General features: G+C 44.2%; 1 pseudogene; it reads right to left on the bottom strand.

Moving 5' to 3' along the window:
* Positions 1 to 920: 920 nt before the first annotated feature.
* Positions 921 to 23100, bottom strand: LOC144455053 (E3 SUMO-protein ligase KIAA1586-like; annotated as a pseudogene).
* Between the last annotated feature and the right edge of the window lie 436 nt (positions 23101 to 23536).

Consider the following 23536-nt stretch of genomic DNA (forward strand, 5'->3'; position numbering starts at 1 on the left):
GCATTGGAACATGATGGAATGTAAGGCTACATTCCCTGATGAGCACCTCCTTTGTTTCCAGTTCTTTGCTACTACCAAAAATGCTGCTTTTTATCAGTGACCTCCTACCTCCCTTACATTTGTTTACTGTTGAGAGACAGGTATGGAAAGAGTCAGGGGACCTGGGTATGGATTGTGGCTCTGATATCTGCCAGATAGAAGACCCATGGACAAGTCACTCAGTGTCTTCTCAGCCTCAATTTTCTCATCTGTAAAATTGAAATAATACTTTATTAGATCATAGACCTAGATCTGGAAGGTGCCTCTCATAGGTAACATAATCCAACTCTCCATTTTGTAGATGGGGGTCCAGAGAAGTTGTGACATAGTCAAGGTTACGTCGCCTTCCTCCCAAGGTTATGATAAGGAATGGGAATTATGCCACCATGTATAAAAATAAAGATGTAAGGTTTTTTTTCCCATTCAAGTTCATGGAATCCCTGAAATCTATCCATGGGACCTCTTAAGGATCTAGATTAAGAACAGGTGAAATGGATGATCCCTAAATTTGCTCCTAGATCTAGCCCAGGGGTGAGGAAGCCCTCTGGGTCCTCAGGTGCGGCCCTTTGACTGAATCCAAACTTCACAGAACAAATCCCCTTAATAAAAGGATTTGTTCAGTAAAACTTGGACTTGGTCAAAAGGCTACACCCGAGGACCTAGAAGGCCACATGTGGCCTTGAGGCTGTAGGTTCCCCACCCCTGATCTAGGTTCTAGGCTCCTCTGACCCTAGAATTATACTATTCCTTTGGAATTCTACCACTCCATAATACCTAGCAAAATGTTGGGCATAATCATAAGTTCTCAGTATTTGTTGGGGGAGATGATGCACATAAACACTCAGAAAGGTTCTAAGGCATGGATTCCGTTTCCAATGAACTTAGTTGAGCTGGGAACACAAGACATTGATGAATGAAGAAGCGACGTTATGGTGCATTGCCAAATAAGCGATACAGAAAAAGAAGAGCTCTGAGAAGAGGGGAGAGACGATAGGAGCTGGGGGGGGGGGGGCAGCACTCTGTGGACTGGGGCAATAAAGGGAACATTCCCAGAGGAGGTGAATATAAATTGGACCTTGAAGACTGGGGACTACAGGAATAAGCTGAAATTGGAAACATGAATGTGAGTGACGGCAAGTAGATCTGTTCTAGACTAAAGTAAAGTATTAATAGGACATAAAGGTTGGAAAGGTAGTCCTTGAATGCCAGATTAAGAAATCTGGATTTTATCCTATAATCAAGTCAAGTTAACAGCACCTTCTATGTGGATACAACGAAAGGCAAGAAATAGTCCTTGACTTCAAGGAGCTCACAGTCTAATGAGGAAAGCAATATGCAAACCGCCTATGATCAATGAGATATATACAAGATAAATTGGAGATAATCAATGGCACTAGGAGTAAGAGGGCTTGGGAAAGGCTTTGTACAGAAAGTGAGGTTTTAGCTGAGACATGAAGGAAGCCAGGGAAGCCCGGAGGAGATGAGGAGGAAGATCATTCCAGGCATGGAAGATAGCTAGTGAAAATTCCTGGAGCTGGGAGATGGAGTATTGTGTGAGAGAAACAGCAAGGAGGCTAGGGTCACTGGATTGCAAAATACATGATGAAAATAAGGTGTAAGAAGACTGGAAAGGCAGAAAGGGGCCAGGATATGAAGGGCTTTGAATGCCAGAGGATTTTATATTTGATCCTGGACATGATAGGGAGCCACTGAAGTTTATTGAATGAGGGGAAGAGTGGAGGCATGACATGGTCAGACTTGCAAGATCACCTTCATAGCTGAGTGGAGGATGGGTTAAAGTGGGGAGAGACTTCAGGCAGGGAGGACAACTAGTAAACTACTAGAATAGTCCAGGTGGGAGGTGTTGAGGACTTGGACCAGGGTGGTGGCAGTGTCAGAGAAGAGAGGTGTTAGGAAGGGGAAATTGTCAAGCCTTGTCAATACATTGGATACAGGGGACTGGATGGAGACAGTGAATGGGGCAAGGATGACAACTAGGTTTCCAGCCTGGATGACTGGGAGTGTAATGAAACTCTCAAAAGTAATAGAGAAATTAGGAAGAGGGGAAGGTTTAGGGGGAAAAATAACAATTCAGTTTGGGGCATATTGCGTTTGAGATGTTTATGGGACATTCCCAGTTCAAGATGTTCAATGAGGCAGTTAGAGATGCAAGACTGAAGGCCAGCAGAGAGGTTAGAGCAGATCTGAGAATCACCAGCAAAGATATGATCATTGAATTCTTGGATAAGTCAGGAAGCCATCAAAGATGTGAGGCAGGAGGAATGTAGTGAGTGGTATGCTGGGAAATGGTTAACTAATTCTCCAAAAAAGTCTGTATGTGTATACATATGTATATATATACGCATATGAGATATATATATATATATATAATATATATATATATATATATAATATATATATATATGTGTGTGTGTGTGTGTGTGTGTGTGTGCGCGCATACACATGTGCGCACACACACACACACACACACACACACATATTGATCATGTGACAAGGCAGACCCAGGCACAGGACCGCTCAGCATGGCGTTTCCTCCTCAAAGAAGGTGCTGTGCTCTATGAGCAAATTTAGAGAATCCACCCCAAATGTTTACATGGACCATTTGTGCCTGACCTGTGGTAGAACATTCCGAGCTGGTATTGGCCTGATCAGCCACAGTCAGGTATACTGTAACTCGACTCTAACATAGTGACATCATTCTGGTCCTCTTTGAGAATGAAAGACAACAACCAGAACCAGAAACATACATACATACATATATTATATATTTTTTCACTGATGTAAATGGTATCTAACACATAATTTACAAATAATAAAAAATATACAATACTCTACTCTTTTTTGTAAATTCCACATAGCCAGTTAATTCTCACAAGATGTTTTCATTGATTTTTGCTGATCTATCTATAACCGTCTATGTTGTAATTCAACCATGATTTGATAAATGGAATTGCATCCCAATATACTAACTCCTTTCCCAATATGTCTATTGCTGTGAGATCCGATATAGGATCTACCGTTAAACTATTTCTTATCCTCATACAAAATATATTCATGAAACTAAACCTCTTTCAGCTTTAGCACTACTGAGCACAATAGTGTGAACTGTCTTTTTAGCTTTATGTATAGCTGCAGGGACTGGAACATTGTTTAATTCTATATTATATTATATCTACAAAATTCTTAAATTCTTTCAAGTCAATTTCATGTTTTAAAATTTCACTTAAATCATTCAGTTTTTTTTTCCACCAGTCATCCATGATGAAGTTAGCTCTTCATAAGGCCAAGTAGATGGTCCTAATAAATCAAAATAATTTAAAATGCTTTCATCATTGTTTCTGTCCAATAAGACATAAATTCTTGTTTTGAATTATATTTCCTAGTAACATATTCTTAGGAAGAGTATTAAATTTATTATTTTTTACTAAATGGAATGTCTTTCAAATTATCTAACTTAATCAGATCTTCAATTTGAGATTTATGCTTTACAGTACCAATCTTTAAAATTTTCAAAACTCTTATGGTACATTTGATTAATTTTTGTGTTTTCTGAATTTTAGTTGATCTTGGTTGTAATGTACTTGAAAGAAAGAAAATTCTTTAACAATGTTAATCATTAAAACTAGGCCTTACAAGAAATTAACTTTAGCTAATCTCTTTACCAAACCAGAATAAGAAGAACAAGAAAAATGAATATACAACGCAGGATACGCATGCCATACACTGGTGATAAATAGAATACATTTTATCTAGAAATATTTGTAAATGAGTGACTTATTTTGTTTCAAATATTGAATTATCAATTGATAATTGCAATAGATGATTTAAACAGTACCAAGTGATGATTTTAGGAAAAATTTCTAGCAAATTCTTAGCCACCACAGACTTTCTTTCTAGCACTGTATTAGCACCATCAGAGCAAAATACAATTTGATTCGATTTCAAATGGTATGGGTGGCATCCTTTGATTCATTCGTAAATTGGATTTAAGTGAGGCAGAGTAGCAGGAAGTTGTCAGCTTCACTCTGTTCTCCAGAGTCATCACAGTCCAGTGGCAGGACAGAGTCAAGATGACTGGTGATGGCTGGAGACGCAGTGGATGACGTTGGCGGTTTTGATGTCTAACCGAGCTCCAAGCGATCCACAGCTCCTACTTCAGCTGCCTTCGTGGCAGTTGGAACAAACTGTTCTCATCTACCCATCTCACCAGGAGAAGTCTTCACATGCTTGGGGTACACCCCCCCCAACTCACTGACCGGTTTGAGACCCCTCGGTCACCCTCAACCTGATTTAGCCCATCTGCCCAAACGGTTTATTGGGGTGTGTGGCTGCTGTGCATGCTACAGTTTCTTGGAGGCACAGGTGAGAGTTAGGTGGAACAGATGGACACCAAGGGTGGATGAGCCACCCTGAAAAGGGCGTGGCAGCCTTCACACCAGAGGTACTAGTCTTCCCTGCACCCGAAATATTTTCAAATATTTCATTTCAGACATGCTTTCAAATATTCATTATTAAAGCTGCAATCATTTAAAGTAGACAATAATGAACTGAAAATACACTCTGCTGTGGTTAACACCAATTGTTTTAAAGAAACAAATAACATTACTTCTGTAGGAGCTGACTGAACTGCCCAATGGCTATATTAACAACTGGTTCAGAAAATTCCTGAAAATTTAATAATTGGCTCCGGCACACCACTGGAAGAAAAATGGTATCTTAGAATGGCTTTTAGGAGGATTAATCTGGTTGGGTATGCAGGATGGACCAAGGAAGGGAAAGCAGTTAGGAGGCCATTACAATAGTACAGGTGAGAGACAATAAGTAGTGGATTGAAGTTGTTGGGAAAAGGTAGAAAAAGGAAGAAAAGGATGCAAGAGAAATTAAAAATGAAGAAATGACAGGATTTAAGTGCTGATTGGACAGAGGGGTGAAAGAGGAGTTCAAGATAATAGGATAGAACGGGAAGGGATCTGAGAGTCAAGTGAATAAGCACTTATTATGTGCCTCCAGCTGTGGCTACAAAGAAGGGCCCCCCCAAACCCCCCCAAACAAATGAACAAAACCAACCATCAGTTCCTGACTCCAAGGAGCTTTATTCCTGACGGGAGAGGAAACATGCAAACAACTATGTAAATGCAATATATTTTGGATTTTGTTCTGTAGTTTTTCAATCACAACTCTTCATGACCTCATTTGGGGTCTTCTTGGCAAAGATACTGTGGTTTGCCATTTCCTCCTCTGGATGATTTCACAGATGAGGCAACTGAGGCAGAGAGAGTGAAGTGATTGCTCAGGGTCATACAACTAGTGAGTGCCTGAGGATGGATTTTAATTCAGGAGGATGAATCTTCCTGATTCCTAGCCCAGTACTCTGTGTGCTGCACCACCTAGCTGCCCTCGATACAACATATTACACATAAAAATATCTATGATAAATTGGAAGTAATCTCAGAGGGAAGACACTAACATTGAGGCTCCTTGCAGTTAAGACTTGAAGGAAGCCATGAAAGCCAGGAAGTGAAGGGGAAGTAGGGCATTCCATGCATGAAGGACAGCCAGTGAAAAGTCATAGCTGGGAGAGGGAAAGTCTCGTTTGAAGAACAGTAAGGAGGTGAATGTCACTGGATGGAAGACTGTGGGAGAGAAAGGAAACTGCAAGGTCTGCATCCATCCCAGGAATGTTTGGTTGGAGTGCAAAGATGTACACATTTGGTCAGAGAGTCATAGGATGCTGTGCTGAAAGGAACCTTCGGGGTAGCAGAATCCAAACCCTTCATTCGACAAAGTAGAAGGTCACACAGCCAGTAATGGACAGAGACACTCGATTCCAACCCAGGTCTCCTGGCTCCAAAGCTAACACTGTCACACACTCAGCTAAATGGAAAGGGGAGACGTGGTGTAAGCAACACGTATCTTTCAGAGACATAGACAAGTCAGAGCTGAGAAGCAAAGAAGTTACTCAGTGGTATGTTCAGGGCAAGAGTGGAAAAAGGCAACTGAAAGCCAGGGTAGCAGCAGGTGGGGAGAGCTAAGCTCAGTGTGGGAGTGAGTGGGTGAATGGGTGGGGGCAGGGATCTGAAGTCCAAATGTCAGTGAACTCAACCTCACAAAGGTCTAGAGAAGGGGCGGGGAACTTGTGGTGTCAAGGCCACATGAGACCTTCTAGGATCCTTGGGTTTGACCTTTTGACTGAGTCCAAGTTTTACTGAACAAATCCTTTTATTAAGGGGATTTGTTCTGTGAAGTTTGGATTCAGTCAAAGGGCCGCACTTGAGGACCTAGAGGGCCATACGTGGCCTCAAGGCTGCTGCAGGCTCCCTACCCCTAGTCTAGGCCAGGGGAAAGAATGAAGACATGGGGGAAGGGCATTGAATTAATACTCAAGGAACTTCTGGAGCCATTTCCGGGTTAATGCCAAGCACCCATCCCACTTGGATATCATCTCCAGCTCATCCTGTCTACAGCCAAACTTCCTATTTTTCTCACCTCTTCTTCCCGATCTCTGCCAATTAGATCATCACTTTCTCTCTTACTCAGGCTTGAAACTGATCTTGTGGTCCTATGATTGGAGGGCAATGTGCAAATTCCACTGGCTGGAGTCAGAAGACATGGGTTTGAATCCTAGCTTGCTGGCTACTGACTCTGTGATGAACAGATCCCTTCCCTTCCCTTCTCCGGTCCTCACTTTCCTCCTAGGTAGACTGGGGGACACAATGATCTCCATTGCCTGTAGGGATCTTCTTCCATCTCTCCTCCCAGCCCTGCCTGAACTCCTCAAGGCCACCTACAAACTGGGCCTCCACTTCCTTTCCTCTCTCTCTTTTCTTAACTCTTTGTAGTCTGGCTTCTGACCTCAACATTCAGTTGAAACTGCTTTCTCTGAAGTTACCAATGGTTATTCATGGCCAAATCTAATGTCCTTTTTTCCATCATCATCCTTCGTGAGTTCTCTGTAGCCACTGACACTTTGGATCAAACATGAGGCGTTGCATCCAGCAATACTTACAGTGCAATTGAACCAGATTATAATATAATTAGGAAATATTTAACAAAATAAAAAAATACAATAAAACATAGATAATGGCTATTTGTGGACTTCTGAGTCAATGTGTGGCAGGAAAGGCCGTTTCTCTCCGAGTTACCGCACTAGGGGCAGCTGTCTGCTCCCAATGTGGCAGCTGGCCTTCTGGAGACCCCAGGGCAGGACAAGAGAGAAAGGTGCACGATGGTCACTGCCCTAGGCTCATCAGCACAGGCTGTAGCAAAAGTCTGTGTGTCAAAAAGCCACCAAACCCCACCTGCCCACACGGTAACCTTCAACTGTGAAAGTCACCTTTGCCTCCCCAGCTGAGCTAAGCAAGCTGCTCAGGCAGGCAGATTCAAGCCGGTTCCCCTGGGAAGGAGAGGCTCCCTCCCCTCTCCAGACTCCTGGCCTGGCCTATGTAACCTCAGGCAGCTCCTGTCGGAGGTCTGCCAGCTGACAGAAGGAGAGATAGTGCAGGCCAACTTCCAGGCACTGCATTCATGATGTCTCCTCCCTGGGTGTTCCCACCTTTCTCAGCTCACCAGCGAACCACAGCACTTGGGCCCCACTTCTTCTGACATTTTAAAGAGCTGGGGGTATGTGAGGGTGGGGAGGGGTGGGGGAGAGCACTTGAGCTAATGAGAGCTTGCCTTCGCAACGCGGTAGAGTTAGGAAGGGCTGCAGAGTGTGGCCACCTCGGTGCTAATCCCAGCTCAGACACCAGCCTGCTGTGTGACCTCAGGTTACTTCCCATTTCTGGGCCTCACTTCTCTCCTCTATAATGTGAAGGAGTTGCACTAGATTAGGGGGTCTTTAACTTGGGGTCACAGATTTCTGGGGGTCTATGAACTCAGATGGGGGAAAATGAGAGCTTTATTCTCATATAATTGGTTTCCTTTGTAATGCTCTATATTTTATTTTAGGCATTTAACACGATTCTGAGAAAGGTTTCACCAGATGGTCAAAGGGCTTCAGAACACAAAAAAGGCTAACAGGCCCTGGACTAAGTAATCTCGAAGCTTTCTCCCAGCTCTTACATTGTCTATAATTGTGGGTAGAGCTGGGGTTTGTGGAGACAACACAATCCATGAAAAGAAAACCTGTGGGAAAGGGAAGATGCTTCTTATTCCTCCAAAAACTCAGATAAACATACTTTTCATAAAGGGAAAAAAACAGGCCCTAAAAAGTCTGTCTTTTAATTACCAGGGCAATTATCTTTATTTCTTTCCTTGGTAACACACCTAAAGCCTTGTCACAGAAGCACAGAATTTGAGAGTTTGGGCTGGGCCTCAAGGGATGCCTAGTCCAACCTACACTTGCAAAAGAATCCTCACTGAAACACAGAAGCCACGTTGTGCCCATTAGCTTCTACCTAGAGACCTCCTCACGGGAGGCCATTTCACTTTTGGACAGCACTGATTGTTAGAAAGTTGGGTTTTGGTTCACTTTGCTTTGGTTTTTTCCCTATCGTCAAGCTCACATTTTCCCCTTTGCCATCTCCACTCACTGCTTGTGGTTCTGCAAGAAGACACCTCAGCCAGCTGAAGAATGAACACTTTGGTCGCATCAGTCAGCACCTTATCTTCTGGAAATCAGTGATTTGTTTTCACCAATTGCCTGGTAGACAAGGGTGGTTTAGAAACCAGCCCTCCTGCAGGCTCTTTGGAGAGGCTTCATGCAAAGGCAGATGCCTACCTGGGGGGACTGCAGGAGTAAGGATCAGACCCCCAGGCTCCAAGCACCTGAAATTCTGTGATTAAAGCTTCATTCCTTTGGTTTAAGACTCTTCCACATCAAAGAAGCTTCTGTTAAAATGCAAATCCTGCTCCCCTCCACCGCACCCCATAATAAGCCCCTATCCAACAAAACGCCTTCTTTCCAGCGTCTCTAATCCCCAGCTCTCCGTGGACTCTTTTCTACCTTCAAACACACTCCAGGCTCTCTTAACTTCAAAACCCAACCAAACCCAAAGACCACAATTACTCTGGCCCTTACTCCGCCTTTCTTGCTCCCATCCAATTTCTCCCCTTCCTTTCACTGCCAAACCCCTTGAACGTGTGCTCCAGACCCACAGCCTCTGCCGCCCTAGGCCAGGGCCTCCCGAGCCCCTCCAGCCTGCTTTCTCTCCTTACTTGTCTCCTGTGATTCATTATGTTCCCAACTGAACTCATTTCCTTTCCCCCTAAAGCTGGCTCCCTTTCTCAACAACCCCTCACGGAATATAAACTCCTGGGGTGGGGTGAGGGGCTCTTTTGGTTTTTGTCTTTGCGTTCCCGAGGCCCAGTTCCCAGAGTGCCCCACTTCACGATCCCACCTTGTACTGAGAGCATCCCAGCATTCCAGGCTAGAATCCCGAGATCTAGGTCTGCCTAGAGCAGATCCAGGCTCCCGTGGCTACTTCCGTTGAAATGTCTCTTAGAATTGCTCAACCCTTTTGGTGCTCATGGCCACTGCCCTAGTTCAGGCCTTGGTCACTCAACATTACCACAACAACCACCCCGACTTCCCAGGCTCTCTGCTTTGAGCCAGAATGGCCACCGCTAATAGATGAATTCTCCTAAAATACCCTTGTCTTTGCACTACTGATTTGCTCAAGAACCTACAATGCCTCCCCCATCTTCTGTAGCCACTCAGAACTCCTCTGGCAGACTTTCCCACTCCCACCCCCATTGCAGTGATTTCCCTTTTATTCTTCCACACATCTCCCACTCCATTCATTCCAATCTCCAAGCCTTCATCCATGCTGTTCTCCTCTCCTCATCTCATCCACAATGACTTCTCAGACTACACCAGCCCCCACTGAATCCCCCTTCTTGGAACTTTGGTATACTTCCAGTCGGTACCACTGACCGACGCTTCATTGCAATGGAATTCTTTAATTTCCTCCTTGTTCCTTGAGGGTCACACTGTGACTTATGATTGGTTTTGTAGCTCCACAGCAATGACCATAGTGCTAAGACTATCACAGATGAGAGACAAGAGCAGACGCCAGAAGATATAGCAAGGGTGGGAAGGAGGCATGAACGAGTCTGATCGGGGAAGCCTGAGGCCAGAGAGTGAAGAGTTAGGAGAGGGCAGCAGGGGGTGGGAAGGAGATCAGCAAGCTAGCTGTAGAATTTAGGTCTGGAAGAGATCATAGGAATCATCTAGTTTAATGTCTTCATTTTGTAGATGAGGAAACTGAGGCAACGAAAGGGGCAATGGTTTGCCCAAGCTTACACAGAGAGTTAGCACAAGAGCTAGAATCCTATCCCAGGTCCTCTGATTCCAAATCCACTGCTCTCTTCTTTACAGTACTGAAGACAGACCAGTAGGTAGAAGGCCATCTGGGAGGTTGGTTAGGGAGGAGTTCAGGAAGTAGGATGCCAAGGAAGCTGCAGACTGCACGATGAGTTACCTCTTTGTACCTAAAGCCCGCTACCTGGTCTTGACTTGAGAAGTTGGCGCTGTTCTCATGTGAGGGAGAGAAGGCACTGGTCTAGGCTGCCACGCCAGTTGTTCTACACCACTGGGCAGCTCCCAAGGAAATCACTTTAAATCCCATCTTCTCTAAGGCTAAGTTGGGGAAGAACCATTAAATCATGTGTGTGTGTGTGTGTGTGTGTGTGTGTGTGTGTGTGTGTGTGTGTAGCATCAGGAATTTTAAATACACACACACACGATTTAATGGTAATTCTCTTATTTTAGCTCTGACTTTTTAAAAAGTATTTTTTCAAATGTATTGTTTGTTTTTTAACATTCTTTTAAAATTTTGAATTCCAAATTCCCTCCCTCCCACCCCTCCCCCACCCACTGAGAAGTCATGTGATATGATATCAATTATACATGTGAAATCATGCAAAATATATTTTCATATTAGCTATATTTCAAAAAAAGCAAGAAAAATAAAGTAAGAAAGTTATACTTCAATTTGTACTCAGAGTTCATCAGTTCTCTCTCTGGAGGTAGATGGCATTTTTTCATTATGAGTCCTTTGGAATTGTCTTAGATCACTGTATTGATCAGAGTAGCCAAGTCTTTCACAGTTGATCATCATTATAACATTGCTGTTACTGTGCACAATGATCTCCCGGTTCTTCTCACTTCACTTTGCATCAGTTCATATAAGTCTTCCCAGGATTTTCTGAAAGCATCCTGCTCATCACTTCTTATAGTATTCCATCACAATCACATACCACAACTCATTCAGCCATCACCCAATGGATGAGCATCCCCTCGATTTCCAATTCTTGCCACCATAGTAAGCTCTGACTTTTCAAAGTCAGATATTTTTACCAGAATTTCAGAGTTGGCTAGGAATTCCAAGGCCATGAAGTCCTACCCATACTTGGCTAAAGAGCCCTTCTATATCATCCTCAACAAGTGGTCATCTAGCCTTTGTTGAAAGATTTCTTGTAAGGGGGATCTCTTCCACTGTGGGATATCTCTAATCACTCTGCCCTAGAATCACCCTGGACATACTTATGCCCCCTGCTGGGGGGAGGGGCAGAGTGGTCCCATAGTTCTCCTACAGTCCCTATCTAGCCTCTCCCAGTGAAGCCCTGCCTACCCCAGGTGGGTAATTTTGTTTTACACACTTATTGAAAGATTGATTTCTACCTCCTCCCAGCATAGGTTTGGTCTGAAGTGTGCAAGCTAAGGTGAGCAGCCCATCTGGCAGAATTCCAATGTCACTCTCATCCCAGGGATGTTGACATGGAAACAGGTAGTTTGAATCCAGATGGTCCCACCTTGCCCAAGGCAGAGTAGGTGGGGATCTCTGAAAGGGGGTAATTTTAGGGGCTGGTAAGCTTAGCTCAAAAACATTTCCCCAACACTCCCTGAAATTCCACCTATTAAAGAGTTTGTCTGGGCCTTTTCAAAGGTAAAATGTCCCTGGAGGGTTTAGCTTATTAGCTTTAGATGAATTAGTTCCTAACACCTAATTTTTGGATGGGGGAAAGGGAGGAAGGGAAGGTAAACAGGAGAGGTGCTTTTGGAACACAGGGGCACTTTGGCAAAGGGCAGAGGCAGTGGAAGCAGGACAGCAAAGACGAACTTTGAGGATTTCAGTTTTTCAGAAGGACTAGCCCTAAACGATGTAGCAAGCCTGTCCTGGGCCAAGAGTGTTGCACGCCTAGCTCATGGCCTATGAGAACATGGCCTATAAAAACAGGGGTACTCACCCTTGCACTGATTGCCTCATGAGGTTGTTGTAGGGAAGGCAAAAGTGCTATAGAAATGTGAACTATTAACATTATTTTTTATTATTATTATTGGAAATATGAACTCACATTTAGATAGCATTTTCAGAGTACGGAAGCATGAATTGTTATGGAATATCAGAGCCAGAAGGACTCTTAGCAATCATCATCTAGTCCAATTTCCTCAGAGGGGAAAACAGATTCAAAGAAAGAAGGTAACTTGTCCAAGGTCCTACAGCTGGTCTGGGGCAGGGAAAGAACTAGAACTCATATCTCCTGGGCCAGGCCTCTTGACACTACCCCAAAGCTGCATCAGCAAAGCCCTTTCCTCACAGCAACCCTGGGAGGAAGAGGGTGCATGTACCTTGTAGATAACTATCTTGCAAAGGAAGAAGGGTAGGCTCAGAGAGGTTAGTTTGTTAGCTGAGGGCTAACTAGCTAGCAAGTTTTGGAGGCAAGATTCAAGCTTAGGGGCCCCTCACACGCCAAGTCAAGGCCTCTTCACAACATCACGATGCCTCCAACCTAACCAACCTTTCATCACCTATTTCTCCTTGCCTGAAATGGTCATGTATGCTGCCTAAATAAAACCCATTCCCGCTTCCCCTTTCAAAGCACCAGTTGGCAAATAGACCTTGACTTCCTGTTTTGAAGAGACATGATTTATTGGCTTAGAGATCTCAGTGGAGCCACAAGAACATAGCCATGGGGTGACAGTCCTCCCCCCCCCCCAACCTAGCAACATTCCACACCTGCTTCCAAGCTTCTCTGAGGCGAAGTGAGCTGAGAAGGGGTGGGAGCTGGGGGTGGGGTGGGGAGGGGAGAACAACTAAATCTCCTGGGCTGTACGTTTGGTTCCCTGGCCCCATTGTTCCCCAGCTGCTCTCCCCTCCCTCTTCCTCCCTGACTTCCCTCTCCCGTGCCGATCCCAGCCTTCTCCTTGTGCTACCACTGAATCCAAGAAGCTGGGTCCGCTCTGAAGGCCTTCACCCTCCACCGGCTTCTCCTGCACTTTGCACGTGTTTGTTCTCCCCCCTCCCACCGCCATCAGCATCTCTCTCACTCCCATTGCCAAGGGCCCCTCATATTGCTGCTCACTTCCTCCTACTTACTGTCCTTGCCTCCACACCCATGCCAAAGCAGCATATAGTGCAATAGAAAGAAAAACAAAAAAGGTAAAGGCTCCTCCACTTTCCTCTGCTTGTGGGCAAATCACTTCCCCTCTCAGAGACTCAATTTCCTCCTCTACGTTTCCTCTTCTGTAAAACTGGGATAATAAGTTTTGTGCTACCTATTTTATGGGGTTGTTGGGAGGGAAAAGCTTTTGGGATTTATGACAAAACTTTAAGGTATGAGCAGGATTTATGGGGTGGGGTGGGGGGTGAGAGAGAACAGGACTAATCTGGCCTTCTCTTTGCCCTAGGAATGCTCCCTGCTCATAGGCAGAGTAGACAGCTGCACGCAGGGTGTGATTTCAGTGGGGCAGGCCTGGCACCCCAGTCCAGTTATTTCCCCCATAACCTGTCCTGGTGCTTGACCCCCCAGATACCTGTTTTGGGTGACAGTAGGGCTTTTCATTGGCTACAATGTAACCTTAAAGTGGGCATGGTTGGGGGTGTTGATGTGGATAGATTTGTGTAATAAAGGTAAATAATGCAATCAGGTGGCTGAAAGACAACACCCTTAACTCCTTTCCTTAACTTTTGTTCTAGCTCCAATTCATTTGTATGCCAGGCGGAGAGAGGATCTTAGCTAAATCAGATCATCCGTTTGAGATTCAGCCCCAGATACAGAAGGCTGAAAAAGATTGACTGTTAGCTCAGAAGCACTCTAGTGACTTTTGTTCAGCAGTCTCCTTAGCTAGGTGTGGTGGCCTATAGCCTCTAGCTGTAACAAAGGAGATGCCAACCTGTCCTTATCAGGGAGAGTCTTATCTGGTTACTGTACTCTAGAAAATGGGAGCTGAAATGGCCAGCAGATGGTACTGAAGGGAGAAAGTCCAGATGCTGCTAGCAGAAAGAAGCTTGACCATGCACTGGGCAGAGATGCCCAGCAGCAACTCGCAGAGTACTTCCCATTAGAGACAATGCACATTCCAGGAAGCAAGCATAACAGCAGCCACAAGACAATGGAGTAGCATGCTCAGTGGAGAGCAGAATGATGATATCAAAAGAAGGCAACAGTATCCCTGAAGCATAAGGCTCATGGCTTGCCCCTCCTCATATGTTCTCATGCCACATGCCTTTCACAATATATTGTGTCTTGATGTGTGATTGCTAGACATGCTTACTCCTCCTACTGATGATAAATGTATTTGTGGAAGAATACAACCCAGGTTTATGAAGGAATTGTTCTATTGCTACTTTTATTACTATATTATTACATGAAATGCCTTTGTTTTGAACTAATGGTGTCCTCTGGCTGATTAGAAAAGGTAAACACATTGGTAGGGGCTTGTGAGCAACAGTGTTGAGTGGCTGCCAACCAACAGACCTAATAAAAAACTCACATGAGAAAGAGGGTTACCTAGTGCTATGATTACCTTCCTTTAGATCTTGAAGGTTTATCTGGCTTCTAGAGGTCCCAGTTAATGCGAAGATTTCCCCCTGAGGAAGAAGAGGAACAACTTAAGGATAAGACTTAGTTGACTGCAGGGAGCAAAATGGATAGCTTAGGAACTAGATTTAGGAAAGGTGGAATAATAATAATAGCAGTTGATATTTATATAGTGCTTTAAAACTTTCAAAGTGTGATATAAATATATATGGGTATACACATATATGTGTGTGTATATATATATGTATGTATATATGTATGTATGTATGTATGTATGTTCTCAGTTAATCTCCATAAACCCCGTGAGGTAAATACTACTGCTATTCCAGTAGTACAGATGAAGAAACAGAGGCTGAGAGAGGTTAAGTGATTTGAACAAAGTCAAGAAGACTGAAAATGGTAGAGGCAGGATTTGAACTCAGGTTGTCTGTCTTCAAATCTAATGTTCTTTGGATCTGGATTCACATTCCAGCTTGGCTACTTACTGGCTATGTAACTTTGGGTAAGTCACTTTCCTGCCCAGGACCTGAGATGCCTCCTCTATAAAATGAAAGGCTTGGATTAGATCAGAGGTTCTTAACCTTTTTGTGTCATGGATCCTTTGGGTGATCTGGTAAAGCCTATGAACCCCTCTTCAGAACAATGATTTTTTAATGCATAAAATAAAATGCAGAGGGTTACAAAGGAAACCAATAATGTTGAAAAACAGTTACTAAAATATTACAAGTTCCAAGACCCCCTTCCTCCTCCATGAAAAGTACCCACGAATTAGAGGTATGTGGAGTCCAGGTTAAGAACTTTTGGCCCAGATGGTTTCAGAGATCTCCTTTAGCTCTGACATTCTATGGCCTAATCTCATTCTCCATTCCACGTCGAATCACAGAGGTGAGAATACCCCTAACTTGTTGAGGGAACAATTAGATCATACTCATGAGGCTCACTCATCCCTCCAGACACACCCATACCCTGCCGCCCCCCCCCGCGGCGCCCCCCCCCCCCCCCCCCCGCATCTCACATTTGACTCTGTGTTCTCCCTTTCTTCCACAAGGTGGCAATGCAGCTGCACTGCCATACTGTTAGGTCAGTGGCTCAACCGGGAAGTGAATAAATACACTATAGCCACTTCTTCCCAAAATAACACACCCTCAAATGATATTTTCCCATATGCCTCAAGAAAATCACCACTGAAGATGAAAACAAAGCAAGCTACTTCCATTCCTCTAGCATGTTAAAAAGTTCACAAAGCACTTTCAGTGGTGCAGGCCTGGCACTCCGCTCCAGTTATTTTCCCTATAATTTCTCCTGTTGCCTGACCCCAAGATACCTGTTTTGGGTGGCAGTAGGGTTTTTCATTGGCTACAATGTAGACAGAGGGAGTATTAGCCCTATTTGCAGCTGAGGAAACTGAGGCTTTGAGAGAGAAAGTGGATGGAGCTTGGATTCAAATTTATCTGGATTATGGTCAATAATGCCTATACTTGAGTATTGATTTACTGTATGCCAGCTAGGCCAAGGATGCAAAGATACAGCCCTTGTCCACCAGGTTGGTTGGTCTGTTTCTTCGTTTGTTTGTTTTGTGCCTGGCAAAGAGAATCACAGATTGCTCATATGGTTCTATGTGCCAAATGAGTGGCATAGGTAGTAGTAAGTGGACTCAGAGCTCAGAGGGGTAGATAGCTATGTTCAGAGGTAGTTAAGAACAGTGATGGACAAGCAAGGGCAGAATTCACATGAGCAGCAGAGGAGGTAGGAATAACTATAACTTAGAATTCAGATGAGGGGAAGTGGCTTGCTCCAGCCAAGGTCACACAGCTAATAAGTGGCAGGGGTGGGATATAAAACCAAAGTCTGCTGACTTCAAATGCAGTTTTCTTTCCACAATTGCTTGTTTAGGGATAACATTCTTTGACTACAAGGAAGTTTCTTTTGGAAGTATTATAGGTGATGAGATAGAAGAGGTCAGTAGAAGCCAGGCTGTGGAAGGTCTCCAAATACACACATGAAGGAGAAAAACATCATCAAAATTGCTTTTTGTTGGCTGAAACTTGAATTAAATCTAAATGTTTCCAACAAGCAGCAAGTATTTGACCATGTGCTCTGTGCCTAGCACTGTGCTAGGGCTATTTGGGTGATAGTATTGGTATCTGACATCAATAAATTTGAAGGCTAGTTATGGGGGAAAAGCCAAATACATAAAATATATACAGTAGTATATACTAAGCCTTAAGCTATATGGTACTGACTGTGTGCAATATAGCATTCAAAAAAAGAGCAAGCTTAGTGAAGCCTGGAGTAGTTGGGAAGAACTTCATATAAGGGGGAAGCAGGTGAAAAGAACAAATCTTTGATGCACGGTTAGATAGTTCTCCAGACTTTAGTAGATGAATTCCCAGTTCAAGCCAACATACACCAAGTGACTGCAATACGTAAGCCACTGTATGAGGCACTAGGGACACAAGGATGGAAAATGGCACAGTTCCTGCCCTCAAAGAGCTTAGAGTTTACCAACAAGGTGCCAATCCAAGAGTCAGAGGACTTGAGGTCAGATCTGGGCTCTGCTCCTATTCACCTCTTTCATTAGATGGGTTTTGTTTTTTTCATGGTGTATGGGATGGCCCTTCAGGTCCCTTCCACCTCTGAGTCCTCTAACCCCCTAAAGGTGTCACGGATTTATGACATGTGGTGTATTATTCGTCATCTACAATGTATGCCAAAATAAACACATTACAAAGTAGGCTGTGTTATGGGCAATATGGTAACCTAGGAAAATGGGAGGAGAGACAACTCTCAGCTGAGAAGATCGAGTTGGAAAGATCATGGAAGACATTCCAAGAACACTTTTATTATCATGACTTCTTTCACTGCTTCTGCTAAATGTCTTTGTCTTCCTATCTATGGTTCCCTGTACCCTCACCTCAACAGCCTGGAAGTATGTACTGGTAATCCCAATCCCCTAGGGAAAGAGGAAGCAAACTATGGCACTGATGGGCAATAGCCCACAGAAAAAAACGTGAAAAGATGCTGCCCTTGACCTTCTAAGCCCCCAAATTCCCTTTCTGTGCATCCAATGTCCCTGGCCTATTCTCCCAGGAAAGAAGACAGTACTTTCTGGTACAGTCGAAGGAGCCCTAAACTGAGAGCCAAAGGACTTGGGTTTGAATCCTGGCTCTGCCACTTACTACCTACATTTTTATTGGCTGCAACTTGAATTAAATCTAAATGTTTCCAACAAGCAGCAAGTATTTGACCATGTGCTCTATGCCCATCCCTGTGCCAGGGCTATTTGGGGGATAGTATCGGTATCCGACGTCAAGAAATTTGAAGGCTAGTTATCGGGGAAGAGCCAGATACACAAAATAAATACAGCAATACATAATAAGCCTTAAGCTATATGTACTATGTGTGATGTAGCATTCAAAAAAGAGCAAACTTAGTGAAGCCTGGGCAAGCCCTTCTGGGGGACCTCTTAGGAGGTCACTGCGCTAAATGATGTCTAGGGGCCCTTCCACTTCCAAGCCTGTGATCAATGTTTCAGGAGATCCATGATGTCATCTTTGTTGGTGCTTCCCAAAGCCTTAGTCCCTCTCTTCTCCCTTACCTAAGCCTTTAGATTGCCACTGCCCCCCCCCATAGGTACTGCTGACCCCTGGAGGGCCTCAGTACTAGGGAGGTTGCTGACACCTAGCTTTGTAAGACCTTGCAGGATTTGGAAGACTAGCACTCATTGTTGACAGTACAGTTCCCATAGTTCACTAGGGCTACCCAGCCTTTACAGGCTCACCCCCAGCCATCTGTGCCATTCAATGCAAGGGTCTGAAAACTGGTCCCAAAGCCTCTGCCAGACCCAGCTCACATTGCTCAAATCTATGAACAAAACTCTGTCTCTGTTTCTAAGGAAGATCTTGGAACCATTGAGAATCAGGGCTAGGTTTCAAGTCCATAAGGAAATCCAGATGGCTTTTTACTCCAAACAGTTCTCCCAGCCACATTCTCCAGGCCTGTAATTTGGCTCTTCATTGTCAGAGGCACGACCTCCAACTGACAGGAGTGGAGGTGTTTAAGTGATTTTGCTGGCCTGTCACTGAGATGGCTGTGCCTGTAATGTTCTCTCAAATAGTCAGGAGAGTTTCCTTTCGAAATCCTGGCAGCACTGCTTAGGCCTGGGCACCAGGGGACCTGGGTTTGAATCCTGGCTCCAATTATTATTGCCCGTATGACCTTGGATAGATCACATGACCTTGCCTCTCTAGCCTTGCCTTCCTCCTCTGTGATCCTGGAACAACATTCACACTTCCTAGTTCCCAGAACTTTTGTGGAGCGTGTAGGGACTGAAACCTGGTCTCATTGAAACGGTGTTGTAACCCAGTGATGTCAAACCCAGATAGAAACGGGGACCACTAAGCTGCACCTAAAGGCCTCTTTGGGCCACAGATTGCCTTTGTTTTAAAATGTAATATTATCTATATTTTGTTATATTTTTATTTATTTTGTTAAATACTTCCCAATTACATTTTACCTGGCTTGGGCCCCACTCAGGAGTGCTGTGGGCCACAGGTGTTTGACATCTCTGCTCTAACCAACTGAGCTAGGTGGTCAAATACTGGTCAGTACCATCAGAGCATACTTTGGAGGGGGGGAGGGAAAAGGGATGGGAATAAGCATTTACACAGCACCTACTATGTGCCAGTCACTCTGAGCTCCACATTTTACAAATATCACCTCATTTGATCCTCACAATTCTTTGGAGGTGGGTGCTATTATTATCCCCATTTTATAGATGAGGAAACTGAGGCACAGAGTGGTTAAATGACTTGCCCAGCATCCCACAGCTAGTAACTATCTGAGGCTGTTTCTGAACTCAGGTCTTCCTGACTACAGGCCTAATGCTCTTTCTGCTGTACCATGTACCTGCCTCATCTATTAATTTTTTTTTAAAATCCACCTTCCAGTCTATAATTCACATCAATAGTTTCTCCCTATACGTTATGCTTTATCACTGTAGATGGCTGATATGTAATGCTACCAAGCTAGGATAGAAGCACTATTCTTGCTGCTATGATGAATGATTCTTTTTCTTCCAGATATTGAAAGTTGTTTTAGAATGAGCTTTAAGCTTCTCAGTGCCTTACTGGGGAGGAGAGAGAAATCACTGAATCATGGAGTTGGAAGGGCCTTCGCAAACTGTTGTTCAATGCAGGGGCGGCTAGGTGACACAGTGGATAGAGCACCAGCCCTCAAGTCAGGAGGACCTGAGTTCAAGTCCGGCCTCAGACCCAACACTTGACACTTACTAGCTGTGTGACCCTGGGCAAGTCACTTAACCCCAATTGCCAAAAAAAAAAAAAAGTTGTAGCAAACCATCATCCGCTCCTGACAAGTGATCATCTGACCTACTCTTGCAGATCTCCAGTGAAAGGAAATCCTTGATCTCCCTTGGCAGCCCATTCCACTCTTGAGTGCCTCTAATGCTTAGGAAGATTTCCTTCTGTCACGCAAAAATCCGATTCTCTAAGGACACGTTTAATCTCTCTCCCACGTGACAACCCTTCAAATACTTGAAGATGGCGCTCATATCTTTCCCCCTGTCCTGATCCCGTAAGCCATCGCTCCTCTCCAGCAGAAATGTCCCTAGTTCCTTCTGATCTTCACAGAGTTGAGTCCTCCCGCTGTCCTCGTCAGCGCTCTGGCTGCTCTCCAGCTTATCAATGACCTCCCAGAATTGAACACATAATACTCCAGATGTGGGCCGAGCAAGGCAGAATACAAGGGAAGCAATACCTCATTTCTGGACCCTGGGCTTCTCGATGTAGTCCAAGACCACACTGGCGTTTTGACTGCCATACACCACTGTTGGCCCATATGGAGCTTGCTGTCTCAGAGGAACCTAAATCCATCAAGTTCCCCAAAGGTGGGCCGCACTCCATGGCCACGCCCTCATTTTTGAGCAAAGAGTTTGGACTAACCATAAGCCTAAGGCTATAGCCTTATACATTGTATACAATGTATATATCTATACATTGACAAAAGCCTGACATCAAAATTAACTTTAGTTAAGCTCCATTATGTGCCATCAGGCAGACAAGCAGAAGGAGTTTTGTTTTGTTTTTAATGAATTTAATGATTTTATGTTTTATGTTACATATTGATTTAATGGTTTAATGTTTTTAATGAATTGTCCCAGTCTTTCCCAGTTTGTTAGATGTGAGAACACTTAAAGGCACCCAATGGGGATAAAAAAAAGCCCCATAAATTTTAGCTTCAACCAAGAGGCTGAGGACAAGTGCCCATAGCACACTGCTAGCTGTGCGGTACAGTGTAGTCCTCGCGGCTGCAACTGATGTCAACAGGGCAAGACTGCTGTAGATATCAAAAAGATTGCACTGCATAGTCTGCAGAACTATGGTTAGAGTCAGAGGACCTGGGTTCGAATGTGACCCTCGTACTATCTGTGTAGCTTTGAGACCAAGTCAATTACCTCACCTGGGTTTGTCTTTTCTTCTGTAAGAGAAAGGGGTTCCACTAGACAATTGCCAAGGTCCCCTTCAGCCCTGTATCTATGGTTCTATGGTCTGTACTTTGGTACGCCTTACCCCAGAGGTATCAAACATGTGGTTCACAGCCCGCAGGCCCACAATGCTTCCAAGTGCCACCAAACCAGATTAAAATGTAATTGGGAGGTATTTAACAAGATAAATAAAAATACAATAAAACATAGTTAATATTATATTTTAAAACTAAATCAATATGCAGGCCTCAGGGATCTTTCTATGTAGTTTGGTGCCACTGCCTTACACCATGGCTCACTATTGCCTAAAATACTTTTTACCAGGGGCCAAAGTCTTTTATTCTACAAATAGAAACAAGGCTTAAATGCAAATAACCCAGAGAGAGGTAACATATTCACACATATATGTAAATAACTAGTACCTGCCATCTCATCCTTTCCTAAGAATAGGTTTTGAGGGCAGTAGGAAAGGATGAGATGGCAGAACAACCAATAGGGAAAGGGTACAGAAAGGGGAAACTGAGGTCAGTGAAGACAAACTTCCCAGATTTGTTCAGGGCCTGTCCTGATCATCAGAATCTTCATCTTTAAATACTACATCAAGAGCATTTAGAGAGAGACTATGGGGTATCAGCTCTCAGGTGCCAACCATGCCCAGTGAGTGAGGTTCCAAAAATTCCAAAGTGAACACAGTTGCTGGTATAATCCTTCTCTAGGACCTGATGCTCAATAAATAATGTGGAAAAGATGACCCGTTGCAGGTGACTGCACAGGTCCAGTCTGTGACAAATTATGAGTCATCACATTTCAGAGCCTTCACCGAACCTTAGACTTACAGAATCTTAGCGTTGAAAGCTGCTTCAGAAGCTTTCAAGTCCAATGTAAGAGTCTAAAGGGCTAAGGAGACAGGGAGTGTTTAGTTTGGCCCCAGAGGGCAGAATTAGGTGCAATGGACAGAGGGGGCAGTGTCAGAATTCCTTCTGTAATTGTAGGGGATCCAGCCTACGTTTGAAACTCTTTTGAGCCAGGGGGAGCCCACCATCTTCCAGGGCAGGCCAGTCCTCTGCCAGGAAGAAAGCGGAAATCTGCCACTCAGCAACTTCCACCAATGTCACCTTGTTCTTCCCACTCTGAGGTCAAGCAAAATAAATCCCCCCTGCACAGGATTCCCTTCTTTCAGGTACTTGAATATGGCCGTTATGGGAGAAGCAGCATGATACAGTGGAATGAACCCTAAACTGGCAGTCAAAGGACCTGGGTTCAAATCTCACCTCTGTCATTTACTACGTGTACAATGGGAAAGTCACTTAACCTCTCTCTGGTCTTCAATTTCCTCATCAACAAAATGGAGGGATTGAATTAAATGATCCTAAGGAAGCTTCCAGCTCTAAATATATGATCCCACAATACTATGATAGCCTTCTTTTCAATAAGCTAAATATCCCCAATTCCTTCACCATATTCCCTTCTGGCACAAATCTGTTGCCCTTTACTATTCTGGCTGCCCTCCTCTGGATCCTCTTTGACTCATTAGTGTGCTTTCTAAAATGTGGAACAATATTCCATAAATAGTCTGGCCAGGGCAGAGTACAGGACTCTAGCTTCCTTATTACTGGATGGAAATTGGCTTCTCTTAATGTAACCTAAGATTTGATTACCTTTTGGACGCCATATCAGACTCATGACTCACGTGTCGCCAGCACCCAAACATTTTTACATTGCCAACTGTGGAGTCCCATCTCCCCCATTTTCACTTGTGATGTTGCCACCATCTCGGCATGGGAAACCTCTGCCCATCTGTGGTACCCATGGCTTTCATGCATAAGGTTCGCAGCCAGGACACTTTCACAGATATTCTCTGCTGCTCTCATCAAATTTGACCTTTCGGCCAGCTGCAAAATTGGAAAACAATTCAATGGGGTCATTGCCAACAAGATGCTAATGATTAAAACAGCATTCCAAGGAGTTTAGAAAATGATTGGGAATGCATAGGATCATAGATTGAGAACTGGAAGGGATCGGAGAGATTATCTTGTCTACTCTGACCACTTTCTAGATGGAGAAGTGGAGGGCCAGAGAAGTGAAGTCACGTGCCCAAGGTCACACAGAGTATACAGAGTCAGAATTCAAACCCAGGTCTTCTGACTCAAAAGCAGATGCTTTTCCTACTGTATCATATGGCCTTTCAGACATGTTCACATGGATGAT

This window comes from Phascolarctos cinereus, unplaced genomic scaffold (assembly GCF_003287225.1).
Source record: "Phascolarctos cinereus isolate Bilbo 61053 unplaced genomic scaffold, phaCin_HiC Scaffold_8;HRSCAF=390, whole genome shotgun sequence".
Classification (NCBI taxonomy): domain Eukaryota; kingdom Metazoa; phylum Chordata; class Mammalia; order Diprotodontia; family Phascolarctidae; genus Phascolarctos; species Phascolarctos cinereus.